General features: G+C 45.0%; 1 protein-coding gene across 1 annotated transcript in view; it reads left to right on the plus strand.

Moving 5' to 3' along the window:
- LOC144755449 (AMP deaminase 1-like) overlaps positions 1 to 17,052 on the plus strand; it is a 378,874-nt gene that overhangs the window by 292,324 nt on the left and 69,498 nt on the right. The gene's annotated exons all lie outside the window — the stretch shown is intronic.

Here is a 17,052-nt window from a genome sequence, read left to right on the forward strand (position 1 = left end):
CACTCCAGCCCCGCGCGGTACCGCGCTAGTGAAAGGGTGTGGCCTACCTCGTGCTGAGGAATCGTCTTGCTGCAGCCAAAGCCCAAAAGCACTCAACCACACAGAAGAAGGGAGAAAAGGAAATAAGAGTCATCCCGCCATAGCAAGGAAAAGGGAATATTACCAACAGCCTGATAAAAGGGAGAGGAGACACCCCAAGACACAGGGAGAAACAATACTCGGGTGTAGCTGTGGGGGCATGCCAGAGTTTAACTAGCCTCACCAGCAGCCCCTCAATAAGCCGCCCCAGAGCGTGCCCACTGCAAAAGGAGAGGACAGCACCCTAGCGCATACACACACCCAGAGGCCGACACTGTGCCACGCCTCCAGCCACACCCTGCGAAAATGAGCGTGCAAGCCGCCACCGATGGAGCCGCCCAGCAAAACGCACCTTTCCGCAACAAACTGTGGCACAGGCTCAAGCTCCTTCCCAGGGTACCCAACAGATTCCTGCTCCCCCAGGCCACGGCATCGCTGCCCCGCAACCGCCGTTTAGCGAACTCTTGGACCCATCCACTGCAGCAACAAGATGGCGCTCCTGGATTGGTCGCCTTGATCATTATTTCGTCGGCGTCAGAGAGACAGACAGAAAGGTGAAGAGGTCGCTCCTCATGTGCTACGGCGGATCTGAGCTTTATGACTTATTCGAGATGCTGCCGGACAGGGGTAACGACGATGACTATTTCGGGGCGGTGACCGCACTGAATCGCCATTTCGACCCTCAAATCAACCCGGACTACGAGTGGTTTAAACTGCGACAGGCGCGGCAAGGTGACACGGAGACCGTCGATGCCTACTATGCCCTCTTAAAGAAGCTGGCCACCTCCTGTGAACTGCCAGATCAGAGACTAGAAATCCGCGCGAAGCTCATTCAAGGATGCAGGTCTGTTCAACTCCGGCGCCTCATCCTCAGACAGCCCAATATCTCCCTCTACGACATATTGGTGCTTGCAAGGTCTCATGAACTGTCCAACGCGCGAGCTGATGAGATGGAGGCAGCCCTGAATCGCCCTGCGGCGGCGACATGTACGCCTGTGATCAAGGAAGAGAGAGTTGACGTGATCCGCAGAAGGCCTCAACAATTCAGAGGGAGCAAACCCCCATGTGTGGCAACTGCAGCATGGACCATCCCGCAGGAGGGAGATGCTCAGCGAAGGGGAAAACTTGCTCACGGTGCGGGAAACCAAACCACTTCGCGAAAGTGTGCTGAAGCAGTGGGGGTGGCGCAACACTTCTGGCGCACGAGGGCCAATGCTGGGAGTACGCCAACTAACACTAGAGGACCCGGGACCCTGCAGTGACCCGGCTCGGTCAGCCTTCAATCTCGAAGATGACGATGACGACGTGTTCTTTGTTTCATTCGTTGGCAGGGATGGCTCCCGAAGACGACCACCACCCATGTGTGACATCACCGTAGCAGGCTCTCCGGTACACACCCTGATAGACACCGGGGCCTCCGTCAATGTCATGGACAGTGTTCAATACAATAAGTTATCACCTCGCCCTCCCCTGCAGCCATCCAGAGCCCAGATATACACTTACAACAGTGACGAACCACTCCCGCTGTGAGGAGTCATGAAGGTAGACATTGCCAGCAATGGACAAAACATCAAGACAAGATTCCACGTAACAGAAGGACAAAGAGGGACCCTCCTCAGTTGTCATACAGCGGAAGATCTACAGCTAGTATTCTTTGCAAACCAGAAACACGAATTACATGCTGAGGAGATGCTAAAGGATTTCTCCATGCTCTTTCAAGGACTAGGCCGCCTTAAAGAAAAAACGTTCAAGTTGCATGTAGACCACACAGTCAGACCCACCGCATTGAGACACAGGAGAGTGCTGTTTCACCTGCGGCCGCAGGTGGAGGAAGAACTGCGAAAGCTGGAAGAACTGGGGGTCATCGAAAAGGTGTCGGCCCGACACCATGGGTTTTGCCCCTCGTGGTCGCCCCAAAGCCGAAACAGCCCGGAGCCATAAGACTATGTGTTGACATGCGCCTACCAAACAAGGCCGTGAAGCGAAAACGCCATTTCACACCTACGATGGATGACATAGTCGCAGACTTGAACGGAGCCCGGTGGTTCACCAAATTAGATCTCAACGCAGGGTACCACCAACTGGAGCTCCACCCTGACAGTCGCAATATAACCACGTTTTCAACACATGTCGGCCTGCGCCGTTACAAGAGACTTAGCTTCGGGGTATCTTCCACGGCGGAAGTGTTCCAGAACGCTATAAGAGAGACACTCTCTGGGCTGCCAGGCGTAATGAACTTAAGCGATGATATTTTGGTCTTCTCTAAGACCCTCGAGGAACATCACATCCACCTCAGGGCCACTCTGCAGTTCCTGGCTGATCGTGGGCTCACCCTGCACCGCTCCAAGTGCTCCTTTTACCAGGAATCAGTGGATTTCTTTGGGTACATATTCTCAAGGGAAGGTCTACGTGTAGACCCAAAGAAGGCAGAGGCCATTCGCTCGGCACCCGGGCCGACAACAGCGACAGAGGTCAGAAGCTTCCTGGGGATGGCAACTTACTGTGGCTGGTTCATCCCCAACCTTGCGTCCCTATCGGAACCTCTGCGGGCCCTCACCAAAGCTGGGCAAGAGTGGGCGTGGTCGGTGAAGGAGGACGCGGCATTCCAAGCGGTCAAAAGTGCCCTCATTGATGACAAGGTAATGGCGTACTTTCGCCCGAACAGACGCACGGAGGTCGTCGTTGACGCAAGCCCCGTCGGCCTCGGAGCTATTCTCATACAGGAGACTGAGTCAAGAGAGTGGGTACCTACGGCATACGCCAGCAGGGCATTGACTGCCACAGAAATGAGCTATGCCCAGATCGAACGCGAAGCACTAGCGATAAAGTGGGCCTGTCAACATTTCCACTTATACCTGTACGGACACGAGTTCCGGGTAATCACAGACAACAAGCCGCTTGTACCACTATTTGCCGAGACTGCGAGGTTCGCCCCTCCTTGGATTGAAAGGTGGGCAGTACAGCTACAAACATATCGTTTTGAGGTACACTTCAGGCCCGGGGCAGATAATCCTGCTGACTTCCTGTCACGACACCCGAGTGCAGCCCCGTTTGCTCCCATACAGGACGAGGCCGAGGAGGTCGAAGAGTTCGTGCAGATGATCTCACAGGAAGCCTGCCCCCTCGCCCTCACGTTGGAAGACATAGGGAAAGCAATGGAGGGGGACGAATGTCTCAAGAAAGTGAAGAACACGATGATCAATCGGAGCTGGAAACACTTTCTCGATGGTGTCAGTTCACTAACAGCAGCGGAGCAAGCTTTTAGGCAACAAGTCTGGCGAGCTCAGAGTGAGCTCAGTGAAGGCCCCTATGGAGTTGTACTAAGGGGCACGTTGCTGGTGATCCCAATGAGCCTGCAAAAAGAAGTTATTCGGCTGGTGCACCAAGGCCATCAGGGAGCGTCCAAGACCAAGGCTAGGCTGAGAAACAAAGTATGGTTTCTGGGATGGATGCCATGGTGGAGGAGGAAGTGCGCAACTGTCACTCGTGCGCCATCACAGGCAATGATCCAGTGCCACACCCGGTAATCACGGAAGAACCCTGCCAGGAGCCGTGGTCCAAATTGAGTATTGATTTTGGATCGGTCCCCGATGGCCGGAACACCCTTGTGCTGATAGATTCACACTCCCATTTCCCCATAGTGGAGGTGGTTCCTTCCACGGCATTCTCGCATGTCAAGACAATAATCGATCGGACATTCGCAATAATGGGTCTACAAGAGGAGATTCGGTCGGACAATGGGCCACCGTTTCAGGGCAAATACTTTCAAGTTTATCTGAAGTCCAGGGGCGTCAAACATCGGAAAATCACCCGACAGTGGCCTCAGGCAAATGGAGAAGTTGAGCGCTTCATGCGGACATTGAATCGTGCTCTTCGAATCGGGTTTGAAAAAGGGGAAGATGCAGAAGAATGTCTCTCTCAGTTCCTCAGCGCATACCGCCAGACACCCCATTGCACCACCCGTTGTGCCCCCGCACATCTGCTATTCCGAAAAGCCCCCAGAGACTGTATACCTTACCGACAGACCCATCCTGGTGACCCCCCGAACTTGACAGGAATGCCACCCAGAATAGGAGAAGACAAGCCAACGACAAAGCAAGCCAAACGCGAAAGGCCAGACCCATGTCCCTTGTAGTAGGGGACAAGGTGATATTAAAAAACCGGTACCCAAACTGGAAATACCGTACACCTTACGAACCCGAGGTGTGGGAAGTCATTAATGTCCATGGCACCATGGTGTCGGCGGCATGAGGCACCCGAGTAGTCACCCGGAACACCTCGTGGTTCAAGAGAGTACCAAGAGAGCCGAGTACGACTGAACAGCAAACTCCAGACGCCAAACACGGAGAAGGATTAATCGTGGTCGAAACCCCTCAATTTCGAGGTGAAGAGGTTCCGACACCCCCAAGAACGTTGCTCGAGACCCCTGCCAATCACAGCAGCACCACAGAAGGTCAAGATGTCCTAGTGGAGCACCCTGGAGAGTTGGAGGCAAGCGGAAATCCCTGAAGTCAGAAGTACAGCCTCAGACTGAACCCGACCTCAAGTCAGATACTGAAAGACTGTGCCTGGCGTTTGAACAAGGACTAAGGTTTATCACATTTAGGACTATGTGTCCGAAAGATTGGAGGGATGTAATGACGGAGCCACCGACCCATCCACACATGCACGCACGCATACACACCCCGAGGGCGGGCGAGCACGAGGGTATAAATAAAGGGGGCGCAAGACCGTACGGGGTCTTAGGCCCAGAGTCAGATACAGTGTCCGTGTGCTTCATTTAAAAAGAGTAAGGCCCAAATTAGAGGCATAGGCACTCCACTGCCCCGTGACACGTCACCACAGCGCACTGAATCCGCTGTTAAAGGTCACTAGAATTCCACACGAGATTTTGTTGCCGAAAACGGTGCAATCGGTAAATGCATGTAGAGCCAGCACGTACTCAATGCTCCACACAACCCCACATCTTCACGTTGCATAAAGGCATGTAGCCTCATTAGAACATCTCAAATGTTTTTAACGAAACATTTGGATCAATTCCACAGCACGAATTAATGTTATTTCTAAAACACTTTAGTCTGAATGTTTAACACAATAAGGCAACATTATTTAATGAACGTGACACTGCTGACACAGCATACTTCCGCCTTCTAACTCACAATGAAGTCGTGGATATATTTTTTTCGGGTGGCAAACCCAGCATTTAAAACTTACATCCCCTTTTCACCTTTCACAGATACTCCCTGAGGAAGGCATTATGCCGAAATGCATGAGGGGAAGTGAGGATTCAAATCACTTGAAATATAAATAAAGCTTTATGGGACATGTAGTGCCATTTGTGAACACAATGGAATAAATGTGTGAGAACGAACACATTAAAACATGATACGACAAAACCAGAAAATTTGAAAAGGACTGTTTATTGAATATTTAGCTGGTGTTTACAGCACATTAATCTGTGCCCAGAGAGATACCCCACAATCAGTGGGTTTGCGACTAAGGTATCAGACTATTACACTCCTGTGCAGGGAGTGCTTCCCAGGAGCACAGTATCTTTGATTATCTCAACAGAAACTATAAAGCAGTGCACAATCAAATTGACCACTGTTAGAAAAAATGGCACGCCACAAATAATTGTATTTTCTGCTCCAGCCAACGGCAAATAACCCTTCTTTGCCTCTTGTGATTGGGTTCAAGGTATCTCATCAACTGTCTAGGCTGAAGTTACTTGTCCTTGGTATGTCGTCTCTGCGGGAAAATGTAAGCCTCTACAAAAAAAAAGAAAGGAAAATGTGGATATCTTTTAGAGTTATCAACTACGAAGTACACTTCTGAGCAAGTGACCATCCTTTTTATGTGGGACGAGCCCACTGGCTACTTTGCTACTAAATAACCACCAGACTAGCCATCTGGTCTCATGCTCATAAAGACCGATGCTGTCTATGAAGATGAGCGATGTCTTGAGAGAAAGGAACAATGTGATGTAGACCTAAACCAGGTGATTACAGATGCACAGTGGGTAATATTCACCCCCAATTGTGGGGACTCGCTATCAGAAGCAGAAACAATCTGCCTCACTTTAAACTTTTACATAGGGTTTACACCCTCTGTGTCAGACCTAAAAAGCACACAGGAAATGTCAGCAAATGCACCCTTTCTCTTTTTGTTCTTGCTTTCCATAATCAGAGTTTATCCATTAGTAAGTTCTAATTCCTCTGGCTACCCCAAGTGCCTGTCTAATGAAGATGATAAAAACTCTTGCTCCCTCCATTGTCCCTGTTTTGACTTCACACAAGAGTTCTTTTGCTACTGGTTTGATGCTTAAGGACTGGAAAAGGCACTTGTTCAAATATCGAAACCGCAATTGGGGGCATGGCCAACTGTGATAGCACGAAGACGCGCGGCTAGGAGCTATGAGAATTCATGATTAAATTAAGCATCCATCTACAATCCAGACACCTCCAAGTGCAAAAAAGTGGAGCGCTACAGACCCGTGGCGAAGATCCTCAATTGAAGCAGCAGCAACAGAGAAAGCTAACCCTTGTGGTAGGTCGGAAATCAGGTAATTCAAGATAGTGCGTTGGCAGAGCCTGCGGATGGAATGGGGATTGTGGATGGTTGAGATGAACCGCACCTGCCTCCTGAACTGTGGAGCAAAGAGCAGGCCAGTGACCTGCCAGAGGGAACTGTGGCCACCAGTAGGACTGCAAAGGTTCTGGCAGGACTGGCGTTGGAGGATGCCAATAGCAGGAATAGTTAGCGCAAGAGTAAAAATGACTATTCCTACTCCAGTGAGTGCAACAGTAGGGAAAGTGGATAGTGGATGTTGGTTAGTGTAGGGGTAAAATGACTATTCTCACTCCAGAGAGTGCAACAGTAGGGAAAGTGTTTGATAGCGTAGGGGTTTAAAAATTACTATTCCCACTCCAGAGTGCAACAGTAGGGAAAGTGTTGGATAGTGAAGAGGTTACAATTTCTATTCCCACTCCAAATATTGCAACAGTAGGGAAAGTGTTGGATAGCGTAGAGGTTAAAATTACTATTCTCACTCCAGTGAGTGCAACAGTAGGGAAAGTGTTGGATAGCGTAGGGGTTATAATTACTATTGCAACTCCAGAGAGTGCAACAGTAGGGAAAGTGTTGGATAGCGTAGGGGTAAAAATTACTATTGCAACTCCAGAGAGTGCAACAGTAGGGAAAGTGTTAGATAGTGTAGGGGTAAAAATTACTATTCCCACTCCAGAGTATGCAACAGTAGGGAAAGTGTTGGATAGCGTAGGGGTTAAAAATAACATACTTATTAATTAATTATTTTTTAATTAAATAATGAATTAATAATAAATTAACAATAAAGTATTTATAAATACAAATAAAAAATACAATTAATAATTACTTTATTAACATTCAATTACTTCTCACCCTATTGCCCAATGAACTCCCGACCCACTCCGCATAAAATGTAACCCAATATATTGATCAATTAGTCAATTAATAAAAATTAATTACCAATTAATATTTATTTAACAATAAATTAATTATCAATACCAATAAATAAAAAGTAATAAAAATTAATGACCAATTAATCATTAATTGACAATAAATTAATTATCAATACCGATAAATAATAATGAATAATTACTTAATTATAATAAATTACTTCTCACCTTATTCCCCTATAAATCCACAACCCGCTCCAATAAAAAATCAACACAATTAATATAATGATCAATTAATCAATTAATAAAAAATGATTACCAATTAATAAATAATTAACAATAAATTAATTATGAATCCCAATAAATAAAAAATTAATCAATACTTGATTACAATAAACTACTTTCCACCCTATTCCCCTTTAAACCCACAACCCGCTGCGGAACTAAAATGCAAAATGTAATTAAAAATAAGTAATATTTCTAAAAATAATGATTTAATTTACTAGAATTAAATTACTTCCCACCCTATTTCCCTATAAACCCACAACCCGCTACCGTGCTAAAATGCTAAATTTACTTTAAAAAAAATTACTAACTTCTAAACATTTAATACATATATTTAAAAAAATACAAAACATAACAAAACATGTGAAACACATACATATAAAATACATACTAAAATACATAACACAAACATAAACATTGATATTATTAACATCGATATTTTTGCTATCGATATTACTAACTTTGATATTAACAAAAACTATATTTCTTACCTTCAGGTCTATATTCTGGTCACCGATATTCTTGATGTCGATATTCTGTCCCCACGATATTTAAAACTCGATATTTATGTAGACCCTTACAGGTGAGTAGTTGCGCTCTATAAGAACCCTGATTGATTCATTTTTAGCATCGGCAAGCAAGGTGTGGCTGGGGGTTGGTGATAGAATGTGGAGTTGTAGAGTGCACTTTTATGAATCACGATAACATAATTGAGGCCCTGAAGGCAACAAGCACCTTCAGGAGCATAGTGCCCTACCACCTTGGAGACCAAACAGCAGCAGAACGTACCATGGATCACACAGTGAGTTCAGGTGAGGACAGTGGCACATTCATTTGAGGCAACTGGCAGAGAAGCACTGCTGACCAAAAACACACAATGGTGAAAGACAACCCCCCCCAAAACCAACATCCATGCAAAAAAAATAGACAAATATGCCGGAGTAATCGCCCCTCCAGGAGCAGATGAACAGGAATCAGGCTCACAGTCCTGCGATCTAACACTGCAGGACAACATGAAAGTGACTCAGGAAATGTGAACATCTCTGGATCCTAAGGCTGCAGACCTCCAAGAAGTGACCATCATGGTCACATAAATGGAGAAACAAACAAAGGAGGCATGCCAAGAGTTATCTGGATAATGCAAGAAAGTGGAGCATCTATTCCAGAGAACGACCACACTAGAGGTCCGAGCAGAGGACACTGAAGTGCTTTCCACTGGAACAACATTCACCTAGTGGGCCTACCTGAGAGAATGGAGGGTGAGTGTCTGGAATTATACTTGGAGGAATGGATAATGGTGAAGCCAAATCCACAAGGACTTTGCAAGTTTTTCTTGATAGAATGTGCCCCGGGAAATGCCAGCCCTGACACATCCTCTGGGGGCATCACCCAGGACCATCACAGCTCAAAGTGATACATGGCAATAAGTCAAGTCACACTTCTGTACAGTACCACAGCAAGAGTAGGACTGGCCAGAGCCACCGAACAATCAAGAAGCTACACAATGGGTTTGCACCAATAGTCAAAAGGTGCAACCTGAGGAGGACAGCACAAAGGTCAACAAGAACTGAGAACTAGATGATCTACCAAAGTGAAGGGATGGTGATGTGAAACATCCGGCTGGGTGGAACGGGACAGAAGGTACTGTGGACAGTATATAATCCAAGCACCCCTGATGGAAATCACAAAGGAGCCTAACCCACATGACCCCTCCATTTGTGGGAGCCCTGTGAACTCTGGGTCGGAGAAAGCAAAAACTGTTTGTGAATATTTAAAGCTTAATCAGTTGATGGTTTTGATTACAACTGCCTAGCACATCATTGATTGAGCATGGTACACCTGAGATGGTTGACCAATCAAGATTGTTTGTGCTCGAGTCTAAGAGCCAGGGTGGGCCAAAGTTCATAGTTTGTGTTGTTACATGTCCGACTTAAAGGAGACACTAGGCAACAGGTAGGATTGAGGAGATGTAGGGGGGTGTACAGAGGCAGACACCGCTCAAATGGCTGACACTATAAAAATGCCACCTGGAATCTTTGGGGTCTGAACAACTACACCAAAAGAGTGAGAGTGGGGGCATATTTATATATATATGGGGAGTGCAGATTCCATGCCTGCAGGACACACATCTGCTATCAGGGGAATCTGATAAGCTACATATAAAAATGGAGGGGTAGACTTTATCACGCTGGCTACAGCTCACTAGCTAGGTGAGTGTGGAAGAACCCATACAAAGTGGTATTGGGGCAAACAGATTTTGAAGGTCGATATGTTCTGTTACACCATCATCATAATGGATGGAGTTGACAATTTTTCGCCCGAACACCGATGATCAGTCCTTCTATGGGGCAGTGGTATGATTGGCCCTGCCCTATTTGGGCTTTGGTGTTCAATAGATAAGAGACTGCGATTGTGTGTTGAATAGCCTACTAAATAGACTCACACCTAACCTGCCTATAAGCAGGGCATCAGAAAAATGCTAAAAAGGACCATGGGCGACCTAGAAAGGATAGACACATGGCAGGAGCGACACCCACACACGTGTAAAATACTAAAAAGGGCGATGGGTGATCTAGACATGATAAATGCATGTCGGCAACAACACACGCACACAAGAATTCTCACACTACACACAGAATTAGTCATTTTTGGGAAACACTTGTGTAGTCAATTGTTTGTTGACCTAAATATTTAGATCCCCCTCAAACCCTGCAATAGCTTCTTGTATCTAAGCATTGTTTATGATGCACAGCTGTCCATTACTATACACTTTTAGAAAGTAACTTCGGCCTGTTTTTTTATGCTGAAGGTCAACAAACAGATAATTCCTATTTTACAGGAACATTTTAGGAAAACATCTGTCCAGGTGCTTGGGCTTTCTTTCAGATTAAAACGGTGTAATGTCTATGACAGCCTGCCGGCCCATACTGTGGCGAGACTGCCACACATTCACAATGCTGCTGCATACCATAGTATAGAATTGAACAGGTGCCAATGGATTTCCAGTCACCTGAAGTCTTTACATTGACTACTGATTCCAAAAATATGGTGTCTTTAAAGCCTGGCGCCTCTGACACAAGGCTCTGTACTCCTGTACTAACAACATGAAGTCCCACCTCACTCTGCACATGTGCTTGGGGTAGTTGTTTCCAAATCTGCAACTACTTGGAAGCTTCAAGGTTTCAGAAGGCACGCATAGGTGGTTGCACTTTTCCATTATACCTACCAAAGACTGGAACTTGCTTCCGTCTCATTGGAGCTTAGCCAGTTTCCCAGCTAAATTTCACTAACGGACTAAACTAATCTTTTGACATTCTGATAAAAATGGCATCCGCTTTCCTCCCTTAGTTTGTATAACTTTGCATTCCTTCTACTGCATGCCAGGGGAACATTGAAATAATTGTTACCCACTCTGACTTTCTTTCAGCAATTTAATGACCTGTCCGACAGGAATATTTAGACACTTTTCTGTTGGGAAGACTGCCTACTTAAAGACCTTTTTCTTTGGGAAACCTTGGGTTATAATCGCGCAAAGGTACTGAAATCATAGAGAGACTGCAGACCACTGATAAACGATACTAAGTCCAATTCTGCAGAAGGACAGGGTTCTAGTAATACTGGTTTTACCATTTCAAACTATGGACCACTGCTGCCTAAACTTGCAGCATATGCCTAAACAACTTTGAGCCCCACAGATTGTCTTCTTCGAGTCTGTAGTCCAAACCATCTGTTGACGTGACCCGCATATGGCTTTTACATCACCTCTGTTGGAATGGAAAAGTCTTCTGCATGGGGGGGAACTCTGTACACGCTCTTGATACCTTCTGCATGGTAAAGACGTGTACTCCTGGCCTGAGTGCTCAACTGTTCCGTGTCTGGAACCCTAATGCTGAGTTTCTTGTCATAGGCGAACACTGGTCATGCGTGTGTTCCATGACATAGGCCTATCTCATTGCAGTTGTTGAACAGGGAGGGGCACCCAGAGCGCTACCCTCATAGTGGTAGAAGGCTACTGCCTTCATCAGGATATAAGCAGTACGAGCGATGTGGGGGTAGCCTACCATGTAATGATTGTTAGTAGTGAACAGGATTTTTTTCACCCTGTGTCATTGGAGTGAGGCCTATAGGTTCACTCACCTTTAAAAAGTTCAGCTTCTGGGCTTCTGCCTGCTGTGATAGACATATATAATGAGGATTAAAGAAAGAGAGAAGGGTTCACTTCAAAATAAGCAGAACCCCAACAAAAAACTTCAAAGACTCAGGCCCTAAATCACATTTGATGTATGGGAAAGGACTATAAGAAGGAAAGGTTGAGTCTTCAAAAATTGTCATTTGCCAACCAGCCAGACAGGCTGTGTTAAAAGGGGAAGCTCTACTAGACATATGCCTGTGACCAGGACTGGGGGCCAAATCCTTTAGCCTACCTGCTGGGTGAGGTGGACAACAACCAGGACACCAAGATCACCTGCCCTGGAGCACTATCACCTGTCTGCTTGCCAAGACCAGGGTACCCTGTGAGGGAGAGGAAAGCATTAGAAAGAGTGAGGTCCATTGAAGAGACTTGCATGAGGATTACTCGAGCGAGGTGTGAGGCTGTGCTCTGATTGGGTTGTTGCCTGTCTGCAGTGTCAGATCTGCAAACCTTGTGTGCCAGGAGAGGGCCACCTTCTTCTGAGCTGTATCGGAAATACTGTGTGCGAAGCACCATGCTGTAATGCCATGCCGCAAACACCCCATAAGCCAGAGGGGATCCCTGGTGAACTGATTTTGTGCCAGGAGCACAGGACTTGTGACTTCCGAAATGGGTGACCCTGTATTTCGGAAGGGGCCACAACAGTGAGGGGTGTCTGCACCCAGATCACGATTATTACAGAAACCCCGTATGCCAAGACGGGCTGCTAGTACCACTGGGGCCTTAGGTTTGGGTCGTGGCTGGTTCTGAGAAATACTGTTTTGACCAACAGGTGGAACACACATGCTGGGATCTGCACTTGACGAAATCCCTGAGGTTCATCAAGATGCCACCGAGGACGTTGTACCCTCTTTGGAGCTCTGGTCTGGAGTCGTAGGATCACACCAGAACCCCTCATCTCCACTAGGGGGAAGAGCAACGTATCTATGTGTTCATCGAGCAGAAGCTGCTTCAATCAATGGAAAAGATCGTCAACACTGCTCGGCAGAGAAATACTGCACCACCAGATGCTACAGAATCCATTGTGAGCTGCCCCCACTTCGCTGTACAGGATCTGAACTCGTGAATGCCTGGGGAGATGGCACTCACTGCACTGCTGAACACTTCCATAACACTGGAGCGGTTAAGATTGGAACTGGACCTTTGGACCCCAGGGGACTTGTTGCTAATGGTTCTGCTGTACCATAGACACTTTTGAATAATTCCTAAAGAGTCAAAGGGAGAACTCTTGAGTATTTCCTGGAGCCTGTCACAAGTGAATGTGGAATCACCCCAAACACATTGCACGAAGGATGGTGGGACAAGGGTTCGCCTGATAACTACTAGAACCTTGACCTCATGGGGGATTGCATTCTTGCTTCTGAATGTCTTCTACCTTTTCATGTATAGAGTTAGAAAGAAAAATGCTACTTTTTTCTGTAAAATTAAGTATCTTACTGGACATTGATTTATTGTCCGTACGGCTTGCACTTTGAGTTACAAGTCGTGTTTTTGACTTGTATTTACATCCTTTCCCAGAGGAAGCCTTGACTGCTCAACCAAAGATACAGCTGAGAGTCAAGTGCAGAAGCGGTACTTGGCCCAATGTGTCGGACTCATGGTGGGTTGGGCCGCGAACATCAGGAGTAAAAGGCCTCAACCACCACAGTTGGGCCCAGTAGCCCCTGCGTGCCCAGTGGCCCTCTGAAGGGGGTTCTGACTTCCTCAATAGGCAATATGCCTTGATTCAGCACTTATGGTCCAAGCCACTTCTGCTTCTTACTATTTTGAGCCCCACCTTCCCCCTTTCCTTTTCCTTATTACATTTCCATCATTTTATTTTAAATGTGGTGTGAAGTTTAAGGTTTTAAATGTTATTATTGATCAGGGGTACATTTGAACATAGTGACTCACAAATATTCCCTGGAAATTGACATGCTACTCTTGACAATAACCAGAGACGACCAAAGGAACCCCTAGACAAACCTGCATTAAAACATTGCAACTTTGGATGCTCTATTAAAGGCAATGGCGGGGCATAAAGCAAATATTGACTGGTACAAACTGTCTTGTCCAACTTTCCAATGTTTGCCTTTCTGTATCTTCCTGTTTAATTTAGAAACCTCTGCCCTGCAGCTGGTAGAAAGTTCTAGTAGCATTATAGCCCATCTGCCTCAGGTGTTGTTAAATGCTCTCTTTCCCATTATATACTCTTGCCTGTAACTCTTAGGCCCTCCAATGTCTTCAGTGGAGTTCTCAACATTCCAGCAATCTGTTAACACTAAGGGCCATATGTACAAACCATTTTTGCAGGTGGAAAAGGCTCGATGTACATATGTCAAATTACGATTCAGTAGGTTGTTACAGAATTACATTTTGGTTTAGCGACTCGGTAAAAAGGGGCATCTTTAGGATGTTCCTTCCAAATACTGAATTGCAGTGCTATATGCGAATGTATTGCAATAGAAATACTATAGCAAAACATTTGTTTGTTACCGGTTACTAAAAGGTAGTGGTAACCATTCGCAAATGGGAAGGGGTTCACAAAGGCACATTTTGCCCTTTGAGAATATAAGAAATCAACCCCCACATGCATCAACCTATTTAGGAAGTGCAAACGGTGCGAATCGGTAAATTCGGCCGTTTGCACTTCCTAAATACGTTTTTGGGATGCATCAAACAGAGTGCCATATTTCGCTATTTTTTGCATTTCTTAAAAATGCAAATGCAATTAAGGAATCGCATTTGTGCGATTCCTTAATTGCAATGCATAATTTTTTTAAAAATTGCGAATTTTGAAATCGGAAGTGCAAATTAACACGAGGTTGACCCTCGTGTTAATTTGCGAAAATTTATAAAAAAGCAAAAAAATGCATTTTTTAAACTTGCATGTTACAGACACACATGTCCTTAGGACATGTGTGTGTGAAACATGCACTTGAAAATACATTTCAGGGGTGCAGGGGGGGGTCCTTTGGACCCCCCTGTGCACCCTTGCAACGCATCAACAAATTGCGAGTGCAAAAAAAAAAATGCAAAACGGCATTGATTCCTATGAGCCTCTAGGCCCATAGGAATCAATGTAATGCCATTCCTTAATTGCGATTCGCAATTAAGGAATCACAATTTCTGAAAATTAAGAAATCCTAAAAACTTTTAGGATTTCTTGATGCATAGGATTTTGCATTTCCTAAATAGCGATTCCTTAATTTTCGCTATTTAAGAAATGCAAAATCCTAGATTGATGCATGTGGGGGTTAACTTCTAGAGTTTCATTTTATCTTTTTAAATGCATACCATTTTGCTTTAAGGAAAACGGGTTGCATTAAAAAAAAAGTGCTTTATTAAAAAGCAATCATGGAATAGTGGTCTGCTAACACCAGCATCCCTGTGATGGCTATCCTAATGGGTCGCAAATTGCGGCCTACCGCATTAAAAATCCACAAGGTAGGTCAATTTGCTACTCATTAGAAATCTCTATGGAAAACTTGTATTTTTTTTACATTATGCATTGCGATTTCCTAATTGGGATTTGGTAAGAATCGCAATTAGGAAATCGCAATTCCTAAATGATTTTCAATGCATAACTTTCACTTCTTAGACACTCATACAGGGGGTCAGTAATGTCTGATTCGAACAGTAACTGAATCTGAATAAGATGCTATTTGTGAAAACCACTCTTTCTGTTGTTTCTCCTGCACACTACAGCTGCTAAAAAACAAGTTAAATAAGCAGATGAAAAAGAGCAGCGGATGGGGAATTTCATGCAGTAAAAAAACACTCTGCGATTCTCATTTCTCAGAGTTTAACTTGTAATGAGTTTTTATTCCCACCAATGGAATTACCAGTACCTGCATATACCAGAGGTACTTCAGGGTGCAGGAATACAAATGAACGAGTTACGCACTATTCACTATCGGGACTTCAGAGCCTTAATCTAACATTTATCTGATATTATTGAGGGGACAGAGGGGCACATGCATCATTCATACATTTTGCATTTCTTAATTTGCGAAAATTACCGAATCGCAAATTAAGAATTGCAAAATGCTATGCATCATTATTTTCGGTATTTATTTGTGATTCGGTAAAAATCGCAATTTTTACCGAATCGCAAATAAATACTGAATTCCTAACAGCTTTTTCGCAAATCCCATTGATTCCTATGGGCCGAAAGGCCCATAGGAGTCAATGGAAAGGCATTTACAAATTCGCAATTTGTTGATGCATTCCAAGGGTGCAAGGGGGGGTCCAAAGGACCCCCCCTGCACCCCTGAAATGTATTTCAAAGTGCATGTTTCAAATACACATCTCCTAAGGACATGTGTGTCTGTAACATGACAGTGTAAAAAATGCATTTTTTTACATTTTGAAAGATTTTCGCAAATTAACACGAGGGTCAACCTCGTGTTAATTTGCACTTCCAATTTCAACATTCGCATTTTTTTTAAAATTGATGCATTGCATTTAAGGAATCGCACAAATGCGATTCCTTAAATGCATTCGCATTTTTAAGAAATGCAAAAAAATGCGAATTCTGAAAAAGTGTTTGATGCATCCCAAAAACGTATTTAGGAAGCGCAAACGGCCGAATTTACCGATTCGCACCGTTTGCACTTCCTAAATAGGTTGATGCATGTGCCCCAGAGTCACTGGTTCTGCAATCTGCCTAAGTTTTTTTTCGATACTGAAGTAAAAAGATTCTTTCTCACTTATGCCAATGGTTTTCATAAATTTACACATTTTCGGGAATTCACATATTGAGTATACTTCGAATATCTAGGAAAATAATAAATGTATACAGACACTCGCTCTTCACTAAGCGTAATGCTTAGCATTGTCTACCAGGTGGAGGATCCGCTGAAGCATGAATGGCACTCGTGCAAAACGCAGTGGAGAATCCTCTTCCCATTGGTCACCATTAGATATTGGTGATAGCCTTTCCTTTGACACCCTAGCATTCACTTTTGATGTTTTTAGGAGAATTACCTGGCTTATGGTTCTCTCTCGTGCTCCTGGTCGTAGATTTACTCCAAAGGGCAATCTGCCATTGTGACAGAGTTTAGGCTGATCTGCCAGCTA

The sequence above is a fragment of the Lissotriton helveticus genome, chromosome 5_1 (assembly GCF_964261635.1).
Source record: "Lissotriton helveticus chromosome 5_1, aLisHel1.1, whole genome shotgun sequence".
Lineage (NCBI taxonomy): Eukaryota > Metazoa > Chordata > Amphibia > Caudata > Salamandridae > Lissotriton > Lissotriton helveticus.